Consider the following 12436-nt stretch of genomic DNA (forward strand, 5'->3'; position numbering starts at 1 on the left):
GCAGAATGTGGTCATAGCTTCCCCCCTGCTAGGTCTAGTTTTATTTTACATGCAGAGATAAACCAGAGCTATACTGAGGATAGTGTCCAACTGGCCCCTTTGTTACTCTGGGTCAACATATGGACAAACCATCAAGCAAAGTTATGTAGAGATGTCAGCTTAGATTGTCGTAGTTTGGATAACTGGGGTTTCAATTCTTGGCTGAAATACATCTCTACATCACTTCAATAGCTGGGGTCGTCTTCTCTGTTCTTGCCCCCTATGAATTTAAAGAACGAAGGCAAATCACAGTTTTCTAGAAATGTGTAAATGTAAATGCCAGCATTTGTTATGTTATGTTATGTTAGTATGAATTTGTAGAGCGCACGTTCACCCTGGGGTTTCGTGGCGCTGTGTACCGCTGGGGAACCCATCCTGGCTTTCCCTGTGAGATGGTCCCTATTGGGCATCCCCAAGGTGAAGCCAGGCATCCCCGGCAGTGAGGGGGCCGTTGTGGAGATTAAGCAAGCTATTGCCCAGAGTTGCAGCGTGGGACCCATGGTTAGAGAGGCACCGAGGCGAGATTTATCGAGCCCGCTGACATTGGTTCCGTACCCTGCCGCGTCGGGAATTGAACCCTGGTCCCGGGCCGAACTCTGCTTCTGGGTCTGCCGCCTCTAACCGGTGAGCCACACTTCTCCACAAAATCGTACAGCTGCCTTCGGAGAGGTGTCCCTGTGCTGGGTGCCGTCCGTAAGATTAAGCAAGCTATTGCCCAGAGTCACATGGTGCTGGGCTAACCTGCCGCTGGAGCCGGGGATCGAACCGCGAACCCTGTGGTCCGGAGTCAGGCACCCTAGCCGCTGCACCACACCTCCTTCCACAGCTCTTTGTGCTGAAAAAAGGCTGTAAAAGGAATTAGTGAAAAGTACTGTGATGATTTATTATCATACTCTCACTAGCTCGGAGACTGGTTTTTTTTATCTTTCATTAGAATTAACACAATGGGAAAGGTCTCTCCTTTTTCGATTTAGATCTGGCTCAGTGTGACGACTTATGAGCATCGGAAAGCCAACTGATGCCTTGGGAGGTACTACCTGGGCTTGTGCTTGTGACGGGGTCTCTATGCAATCACTGCTGTGCTTTATGTTATTTTGCCATTATTTTGGTTACTCTAAGTTTTTTTTTATAACCATATTAAAAACTTTAGGGTACCTTAGATGTGTACAGGCCTTAGGCAAGTTGCAATCATTGAATACGAAAATTATCTGGTTTAGGGTGAGTGCTTTTCTTAAAGCTACAATTCGAGCCAGGAAAACAATGGAAAGATAACAATGTTTGTTTAATTCATATAATAGCACCCTAGTTTTAGACATTTATTGTTCTTGACTATGTTGTACTTCTATCTTATATGCACTTTGCACTTTAAATGTATGCTGCTAATAGTTTGATTTATAAGCTGCTGTTAACATACAGCCAGAATGTTTTGCTTGTATGAAATAAGGATAAACATATCTTAATGTTACCTAATAATGCAGGGGACAATTATGTTGTTTTTCATTTGCTTCATGATCACTCTTGAGTGCACTGTATTGACTTGTATCTTTTATGTCCACAATTGGCTGAATAAAGATTCTTTGATGATGATGAGTTTGGATAATGGCAATCGCTACGATTTATAGTGCTTCAAAGATTAAAGTCTGGGTGCGAAAACCCTATATAACAAAACATATAATTATTAATGTAATACTTATTACATGCCGATATGCTACAGACTCCTTGCAAAGAACCTGCTATCAATGAAGGTGTGACCCATTCACTAAAGAAGGAAGGTAGAGCAAGTGCGTCTATCTATGCCAAATCACGGGGTTGGTAAATCAAAGAGGACTCAGAGTTCCTTGTTTTTCGAATGGGTCGTAGACTTGCTGTATCGCAGTTCAAAGAGCTCCGTGTTGCAAAGTTATGACTATGCATACCAAAATTCCCCGCATTCAGGTTAGCTCAATTGGATGAAGCTTTTCGAAAGGTAAGCTGAGGTCTCCAAAGCTATACTTCCAACGCTTAGTCTGATGGGAGCATCTTTTCAGCATCTGGCCTGAAACCCTATAGAAGACATGACTCTTCAAGAATGCAAGAATCACAATAATAAAGCACATATCTGCTGGAATTGGGATTAGCAGCATAAGCACCTTGAAGCTTGATTTGTTTCTGGCACTGCATGCACAGTATCAAATAACAGAAATCACCAGCCTTCTGAAAAGCTGCACAAATGGAGCTGTTCAAGGAAGCAAGTCTGCCATGATAACAGCGGCTGGTGCTGATGCGAGCCTACCATCCATTCATATTCCAGCAGCATCCCTTGCAAGGGCAGGCAGACCCACACCGCACAGCCAATCGCTGCTCAGTTGCCATGTCGAATAAGGCTCTGGGAGTATCCCAACTAGGTACTTCTACTTTACCAGGGAGGCAACCCACTCACCTACTAGGTAATAATCATCTTTGTAATCTTTGCTGGACTCCACAAGCCGAACTGTCTGATTAAACTCTGCTTGCTACTCCTGAGCAATGAAATAGCTATGCAAAAGTAAGCACAGAGAAAAATGCACAAACAGGTTAGAAATGCTTCCTAGTAATGACATTAGTGGGGAGCCTTTCATAAGTGGTCCAATGTGGACATTACAGTTTGTAGAAAATGCATTCTTTACCTCCATAGCGTCGGCATCATAAGACACAAATCGGGTGCTGAGTTGCTGTGGAAATGGTATTGCATTCTGTGAAATTATAGCACAGAAAAATGAATAAAAGGATCCCTCACCTTGTTTGAGTATCAACTTTAGTCTCTCACGGGGATTTCAACCTCCACATTTGACAGCTACAATAAGTTCTTCTCGAAAATATCTTAACACAATGCAAATCATATGCGTTTAATTTCTGCCTGACGCTACAAATTACACGTCTTATATTTTTAATTTATCAACGTCTGAGTTTTAATCCAAGAATCTAGACCCCAAGCTCTCCGAGGGTCATAAATTCCGATTTAAACAAGCGGTGAGCATGCACACTCCCGAACTTCCGGTTTCGGGATGTGCACGCTCACGGCTGTCGTGGGGCGGGACTTCCGTCTTTGCGAGAAGCCCGTGCCCATTGAGAGGATGGCCAAGAGGACCGGTGGCAGCAGAAGTCAGGAGTGGCGGCTGAGGCCGCCAATGCGGTAAGTGGGGCTTGGGGGGCTTGGCACGTGTGTGTGTGTGTGTGTCTCTCTGCACGTGTGTGCGTGTGTGTGTGTCTGCGTGTGTGTGTGTCTGCGTGTGTGTGTGTGCGTGCCTTCGGCAGGCCTGCGTAAGCGCGTCCACAGACCCTGGTAGGCTCGTGCACCGCTCTGTCTCCCTTGAGAGGCAAATGGTCGACAATAGGTCTTGAGGATGAGACCTAAAAAGGCATATGCAATGCAATAGATCTTGCATTTGCATGAGTTTAAACTATTTGCATTGTAAATGACACTGCCTTTTATTGATGTTTTAAAAACCAACACATAAACAAAAGGTATTGTCATTTAACAATGCTAATAGCTCAAAGTCTCGCAAAGGTGAGACCTATTGCATTGCAAATGCTTGTTTGACCTGGTTACCATAGTATTTGCAAATTTATTATGGGGTGAGCATCTCCCTCCAAATCAATACCGAGACTTCGATCCTGTACTTTTCAACAACAAATCAGTGATTTCAGGTGTGTTAGCCTAATTAGTTCAATTGAAGAAAAACAATGGCAAAGAGTCGATAGCTATTTGCCGGTGGGTGTCATTGGTCACATCTCTAGAACTGTCAGAAATATTTGATGTGTCACTTTATCTCACCTGGTGTTTTGTACTATGCTGTCCCCAAATAGGGATGTAAATTGGATATGTGCAATTTTGAGCTCCAGTTTATTGTGTATTTTGCTATATTTGCCATTGCAATGTTATTGGTTGATGTGGGTGTTGCACCACTTTGTTATATGTGAAGTAAATTTGCTGCGTCCTAACCCATGGCCTTGGGTCTGTTGCCTATGTGGTGGATGATAGGACCTCGCAGTTTGTAACAGTCGTTGACCCCACCCTCACTGCACAAGTGAGCACACTAGACCACAACACTCAGTATGCATTACGCTGTCCCTAATGACCTGGATGGTCACCCTAGTTACATACAACATCAGGCCATGGTAACATGCTACGTCTGCAATTACTGGGCCATTTTTTGTAGGTTTTGTTCCAACTGAGGGACACTTTTCTTCACAAAAATCCTCCTGTTTTCAGCAGCAGACATTTCTGTGGAGTAAGGTGGTACGAGTCAACTCTGAATAATGTGTTGTGGTTCCTGCCCTTCTCATTATCGCTCACATAGACCTCAATAAACTCCTGAAGCCAATTCTAGACACTAGCTAATTAATCTTCAACTTTAAGAAGTTTCGCTGGTAATAGAAAAGAAAAGATTAGTATGGTAGCCATTAGACTTCATCGCATGGTGGCGATCTGAATTCTAAAGAATTGTTTCAATTGTGTTTTGAATGTTGTATATGACTAGAAGGTATTTTTGTCCACTGTTGTTTTGAAGTTATATTTATCAGATGACTCTCTTTCGCTAAGGAGTCTGTGCTCCAATCCTGGATGTTTAACAATCTAATGTATTCTAGGAGTTGTCATTCTAGTTCATATCAGTTGATTCAACTGAACTAACAGAGCTGAAAGAAAAGATATGTAAAAGGAAGCAAAGAGCAGCATATCAGTAAAGGCACGCTGTTTCTGTTTGCTCTGTGGTGCACCTGTAAATAGGTGCACCAAATGTAAACATTGACAGAGCACCCCATTACTAATAATTCACTGCCCCCAATGCAAATGGGAACATACACTAACCTGGGAGAAGCACACTGGTGAAAGATGGAGAAGCTGATGGAAGCAGCCATTCTGCGTTGCCCAATGCAGGAGGCACCACGTTCAAGGGATCCCCCAACAGTCAGGTGCGGTGAGGCATGGAGCCTACCTGAATAGGGACATGCCGGATGGTCAATGGAACTCCTTTTACCCCTTCCAGAAGGGCACCTTTCGGTTGTGCACGGACGTCTTTGTGGTGCACAGTCAGTGTGCCCCCCTGACGGCCTCTTTGCCTCTTCATGCGTGTTCATAATATGGAGTGGGCGCAGAGGCAAAGTGTTTCCCTCATTTGCATGGGACCAAGCCACCATGAAAATGGGGTAATGGCCCTTTAGGATAGCTCCGGCATTGCATGTGTGCGCTATCGGTTATATTATTGTGAGAGCATTTTTGTACACCCAACTACAGAAAGACAACTGTGAGAAAAGTCTTATGTGAATAAGGGGGATGAATAAGATGTAAAATAACTCGTCAGGTTTCTAACATTCATTCTTAAACAGCTGATCCAGTCAAGTCTTTTCTTTGCATTCTGACAGTATAGTACTTTAAGAAAATCTTATTTTAAATATGAAATACAAGTACCAGAAGGCAAAAAACAATCATGAACTAAATGAGTAACTCCCCATCATGCGAAAATTGATTTCTCTGGTTTTGTAGTATGAATTCACAGAGGATACTGGGCTTGCTGGGGACAACAACTTTAAGAAACAAGGAATGCGATAATAGGCACTGTGCAAGACACGCAATAATAATAAGAAATTTTGTTTGTATGGTGCTTGTAGATTGTCATACTTCGAGGCACTGTAATTTCTAGATGATGTGATTACCAAACTAATTCTCACTTCATCGACTATGTATCAAAATCTAGGACAGTAATGGTAAGATTCAAATCTTTGACCTTCCAGTTTACCTTGTATCTCTCCAAGAGAGATATTAGGTCACTCACTCTGGGTCCCATGAATTTACTAGTCAGTAAAACCTTGACTGAGGTACAATATGCAAGATTCTATTAGCACATTCAAATTTTGTAAATTTTTCTTCCTTCCGTACTTTTTTCTCCATGCAAATTGTATTTACTAGAGAAATGTGCACAGATATTTTTGTAACCAATGCAAAATGACGGTACAACTCATTCTGCAGGATCATGTGGAACTTCTGTTCACTTAATCAGACTAAGTACTCCCCTGATACCTAAATCGTATCCCACAATTATTGTTCTAGATGGATCCTGATCAAACAGTGATGGGGAATCCCTATATGAAGCAACGAGTAGTATGCCACTAGGAAGTGGGAAAGGAGGCAAGTCCTTTTGTTTTATATACCCTAGCACACCCTAGTGGTGTCATGCTTCATGATCAGGTCACCCTGACGCCTAGAAATCAGGGTGGGCTCAACCATATTTCAGGGAGCTCTTAGAGAAGTATTTGGCAAGTGGGAATAAAGATTAAAAACGACAAAGAGCCAGAGGGACTCATACCAAATAGGATTTATTACGGGGCAGGACCCTTGGAGGCAGTGTGACTACAGGGCTACCACATGTAACATGAGGTCCCACGTAGAGCACAACCTCTCCCACATTGGGGATGGAGTGATTGAAAATAAAAAGCTTCACTGTTAGAAAAAGGGGCAGCTACCCGCCCTTATTATAAATAGCGTAGGGTAATTCCCTCACTACGGTTTATCCCAGGGGGTACTGCGTCATCGCCCTGAAGGCAGTGCAGCACCCTTTTGGGGCTTTAGCGGACTGAAACATGTTGGCACTAGGGTCTTAGGACCATAATATCCCAAACGACCCAATACATTTTCTCTAGTTTAATATCCCGGGCAGATCGAAGAATAAAGGGAAGCTGGGATCTCTCTGTGGGTTTTTAATCTTTATTCCCCCTGGCCAAATATTTCTCTGAGAGTTCCCTGAAATATGGCAGATTCACTGGAACCCCGTGTCTCAGTTGAATGTAAAGCAGCATAGACATAAGAAGCCGACAGTTAGAGTGTTTACACCAGCCCGCGCCCGCCTACTGCCAGCAATCTAGCAGCGCCACCAGCGCTTTTCAGACTAGAGAAACTCCAAGGGCTGCCGGCAGTCTGTAATGTCTGTGCTCCTACATCTCTCCTTCCCTTCTTCTAAAGCCAGCAATCCGAGTCTCGCCTAAAAGATCTACATGCTCTGGATTTCCCAACAGTACTATTCTTGTCCCCCCCTTGTTACCCTTCTCACACCTGACCTGCTAATGGCAGCTGACCCTTCCACGGGTGGATATTCTCGACATCACATGCCTCCCCTGATGACTTTCGGACCCTGGCTCTGTCCCCTTACTGATCCACTGATTAGCTTTCACCCACTTTTCCTTTTGGGCTATTGAGAATAATGGGGACCGACCGAATTAGAACTTCAAGGTCTCATTCCCCTTGCCTGACCTCAAGATGGCCGCCTCAGTGAGACCCTCCTTGATGCTCTTTATCTCCTGGTCTAAAATCATGGGTCTTCATCTGGATCCTAATCAGCCCTCACCAACCCTGTTCCTGCTCACCCTCCTGGACCCAGCTACCGAGCCCACTCAAGTGTAAGATTCCTTTTAAGAACTAATGGGAGCCTGACCCTTCCCTCCCTACAAACCTCTGTCGTACTCTGCACACCCTCGGTTTGTAAAAGGGTCCCAGGATACCTGACTCCAACATGGCTGACAATGGTGACTTCTTCCCCCTTGCTGAACTTTTTACTTACTCAACCCTATCAGGACTGTGCCTGACCTCAAGAGGACTTCTAGAATTCTTTCTGACCATGGCTCCTCCCCCCGCACTACTCTGACAATCCCTGAGTGCACATGACCTCTTTCCTGATTGCGGAGTCCGAGCATTATGTCCGACGCCCGGTGGAGCTAATCCCTGAGTGCACATGACCTCTTTCCTGATTGCGGAGTCCGAGCATTATGTCCGAAGCCCGGTGGAGCTGCTCAGTTCAGCTAATGAGGAGATTCCTGACTGTCACCTGCCCAGCCGGACCTTGGGCTCAGTTTCTCCCTTTCTCCCCGTCTCGCCCACCCTCCCCCTCATCGTATTTTGGCCGCTCTGCTTTTGCCTGGTCTCCTTTCTATCCACCTGTCTGACGATACCCGTTGGAACTTTCTTGAGAGCTATAGGGGAAGACTGGCCTTGGACTACCTCCCTGGCCGTCACCTACCCTTTCGGTCTTTGGGCTGACTTTTCCTCTGTCGCTTATTCCGTCTTCCCCCTCGTCCTCTCCCTTCTCACTCCCCTCTCCCCCTTCCCTCTCTACTGGTCTCTCCATATCTCCCGTTAATGTGTCTCATATATTTGATGTAAAGTGTAATTGTTATTTTTGTTGTAACTTTGCTGACCTTATGTAAAGAGCTCTGATACCTATGGGTCTAACCAGCGCTATATAAAATTCTTTAAATAAATAAGAGGAAAATGCATCAGCTGCAGAAATGCATAATTCCTACTAGGGATTATGCAGAAGTGGCCCGTGCAGGTAAGAGCGGTGAGGCGGGTTGGGTGCGATTCAGCATACGACAAGGCAAACAAATTTAAAAAAAGGTAACCATGGTTTTCTTTCTTTTTTTAAGTTTTCCTCATCATGGTATGTCGAATCCTCGCCCCACTGCACTTACCTGCACAGGCCACACCTGCAGGTTATGTTGCCATATTTGGCAACAGGATTCAATTTTGACTTCATTGCTCTATCTCAACCTATTCATAAAACCTTTTTGAATAATGAGCAATCCCTGCAGTAATATGGGGTATTTGTGCACCTCCCAGAGCTATAAGGCAGACCTATTTAGACCAACATCATAAGATTTATTTGTATTTTCAGACCCCTTTCTTATCCATACTAGATCAGTTCAGAGGAAGCCCCTGCTACAACACCGCAAGAGTTCAAACAATTGTCAGCTACTTCCTCTGTATCACAAAAATTACAACTGTCTCGGGAGAGTAAACAGAATTTTTTCCACCTGGTCAAATCTGATACCACTAGTTTTGGAACTTATCAGGTGCAATAAATTCCATATTTTTTTGCTCTTTTTATTCCGTTTGACCTTCCGAAATGTATTGGGAGGTGCAGATACTATCACATTTGTTCATATTTGGTGCAAAACTCTCATACAATTGGAATTCCGACACCTGCACAAACAGGGGTTTAACAAAGGGATCAGAATTTAACAAGCTTCTTGTAATCGGGTGCTTAGATTATTAATATTTTTGCCTAATGTGTGTAAGATGTAAACAACAATTTTGAAAAACTTTTTTCTATGTTTCTGATATAGTTTTTATGTCAGTTTGTACTTTGTTGTTCAGCAACGATGACAGTTATTCTGTAATACTACTACTACTATTACTACTACTACTAATAATCATAATAATAACAGCACATGGAGACTTGCATCCTGGCAAAGCATAAGACTGGTTACCAAAATTAATTAAACACATAAGGTCCACCATATCAAAAGATGTGGATGACTGATAAGTCAAGAAGCTTTTACCTGAGGTCATCAAGAACAGAACCCACAATTGTTCTGTTCCTTTATCTGTCCTGAAACGTAGCTCAAGAAGGTTCAGAAGATTACTTTTGATAAAGCTGCAGTTGTCTGTTGGCTACGATCTTCAGCAGTTTAGCATGGTAGTGTAGGTTGAATATGAATGTACGTTGTTACAACGCATGCTTTTACCACTCATGCCTTTACAACGCAGGTTTTTCAATGCAAGTCGTTACAACGACTTGCGTTGGGGGGTGCTGAATAGTGAATAGTTTAATTTACTATTCCAACTCCAGTCCCTGTGGATAGTAGGGAAGGTATTGGATAGTAAATTAAACTATTACCTATCCTACAGCGTCCCCAGCACAATTCGTTGTAATGACTTGCGTTGAAAAACCTGCGTTGTAAAGGCACTGCGTGGTAAAAGTTGCGTCGTAAAGGATGTTTCCCATTGAATATTGACCTGTACCTGGCAGGATCAGAGTTGTCCAGGGCAGGCTGCTCATTAAAGGCCGGACTATCTTTTTCATCCTGTTGGTCTGCAAAGTGACATGCCCAAAGATTTGTCAGTAAGGGAAAAGAGTAGATGGAGTTACCTGAGGGTGGCTGGCCTGGTGTTTAAGATTAAAGGGGATGTAGATGTTAATGTGTGATTCAGAGCAATTGGTGGGCCTGACCATCCTCAGACACACATCCTTTGGATGGCGTAGATCCTGATTTCTGGAGCAGGGTTATATAATCCCCAACTCCCAGAAGCTTTGCCTGGAGACACAGACACTTCAGAGTTAAGGCTGCTTTCTTATCCCTTCGGTTTTCTATTACCATTTGCTCATTTCTTATGCACCGAAATGATAGTTTGTGTCGCCATTTTAGAACAAAGCATTGGCACTAGCGTCCTCTTGGAAACATTCTGAGAGAACAGGACCTTTCAGAAGGAAACTAGACCTTGATGCATTACAACGTGCCTTTTCCTGTATTTTTAGCAATGTTCACGCTTCTGTGCCAGTTCTTCGAGTTTGACTTTGCTTGCCCTGAGGCAGGTAATGTTCTGCTGGCGCTACTCCAAAGTACAAGGCAATTCTCCCTGTTATGAACTTTCTGTTTCCGCCACATAGCATGTGAGATCTGACCTTTATCATTGAAGAAGGACAAAGGCAATGAACAACCAAACTGTTGCTTGCCCATTGGCACACCCAAGGTCCTAGAGATTATTCACCTCATATAGTCCAGCACAGCCTTACGCTGCTCATTGGAGTAGACCAGACCCAAGCAGGGCCAGACTGGGAACAGCAACCAGCCCTGGCAGATTACTGCTCGGCCGGCCCTGAGAGCGAGGCGGAGTGGGGGGGGTGCTAGTAAAAAGCACAGCTCCCGCTTTTGTTACAGAAGGCGGATAATGCAGCACCGCCCCCAACCGGCCCCCATAGCCACAAAACCGGTTCCATCCTTCCAGCCCAGCGAGAAAACACATGTTCGGTCCTGGATCCAGGCTCTGCAGGAACTGTACAATGCAGCCTTAAAGGCCCCATCACTCACTGGGAGCAGTGGAGATGAGTCAACTTAATAGTAGGAAAGCAATTTGAACATATGGCACTCTAACAGCCCAACCAGACCCAGAGACTAATCACCTCATATAAATCAGCACAGTCCACGCTGCTCATTGGAGCAGACAAGACCCAGGTTCTGCAGAAGTTGTAGAATGCAGTCTTAAAGGCGTCATCGCTCACTGAGAGCAGTAGAGATGAGTCGCCTAATGGTAGGGATGCCAAGGGAGTCCTTTTGTACATATGCCACTCTCACAGCACAACCAACTGTGTACAGCAGCCGCGACCCGTGAAGGGAAGAGCGGTGGGGCTAGGTTGGGGTGGGGGGCATTCGATAGACGACCAAGGGGGGAAATTAAATAAATAACTTTCCCTCTTTGTCGTCTGTCAAACTTGCCCCCCTTCACCACCACCAAGCGCCACCACTCTTACCTGCATGGGCTGCGGCTGGTGTACAGCTCTGTACAGGATACCCTTGCTTCTTGCTTAATGGCCTATTTAGAGTCCTACGTCTTGCACAGCTTACCTGGTGGGGTACATTCTTGGGTGGTTTGTAAAGAAAACATCTTCAAGACTACTGAAATAGAGCAAAACCTAAAGCATTGTCTGCCACATTGGCTGGAAAGTGCTTCTTGTTCCTCTGAACACCCACAGCTTTCAGTTCACACAGTCTACTTTCTACAATAAATTGTTGGAGGTCTTTAAGATATTATGGTTTACGCAGAGCAATTAAAGCTGCCTAGTTCACCAAGCACAGTACTTCCTTAAAAGTATTCAGTGTCATGGAGCACACCAGAGTCCTATGCTATGGCTGAGATGGCCTACTTGACAATATATGATAGGGAAACTTCTAAATATATTGAGGAGTTTTTACAAGCAGATAGAGAAATTATGTACACACATATATTTTTTTACTTGAAAAGCATCTTTGTGATGTCATTCCTCCATCATAAAATGCCTTTAAGGAATTTATTGTTTAATTTAGCATAGCGGTATGTCACTTCTAACAAAAAAGCCTTATAAAGGCAAATGTGTTACATAGTTTGATAGGCAAATGTAGTTGATGATATAAACCACAGCGGCGGTTGAGATTTTGGCCAAAAGGTTTTTTATGAAGAGATGGCAAGGCATTAACAGGACAATATATAGGCAAGCCTCAAGGCATATTAACAATGGACCTATTTACATGTTTGGTACAATGTACACCAAATAGGTACTTTGTTTCAGAATGCATGAGGTGGCATTCTGGGTAGTTTGAATTCCAAGTGAGTGGTAAGCTCATATCTCAGGTAGCAGAGAGTACCATTTTTCCAATTTTGGAGTACAAGGAGGTAGAGAGCTCAGAATTCCATGGTCATGAAAACTATGGCAGAGAGGAAACAAAGGGGGCCCTACATAGCCCCCAGGTGCCTCATGCCATGTTGATGCACACAGGGGAGTACAACATGTGCCCTCCTGTGTGCACGCACACCACTTTCTGGCTGGCATGGACTTAACAGTTCATGCCGTGC

The sequence above is a fragment of the Lissotriton vulgaris genome, chromosome 7, assembly GCF_964263255.1.
Source record: "Lissotriton vulgaris chromosome 7, aLisVul1.2, whole genome shotgun sequence".
Lineage (NCBI taxonomy): Eukaryota > Metazoa > Chordata > Amphibia > Caudata > Salamandridae > Lissotriton > Lissotriton vulgaris.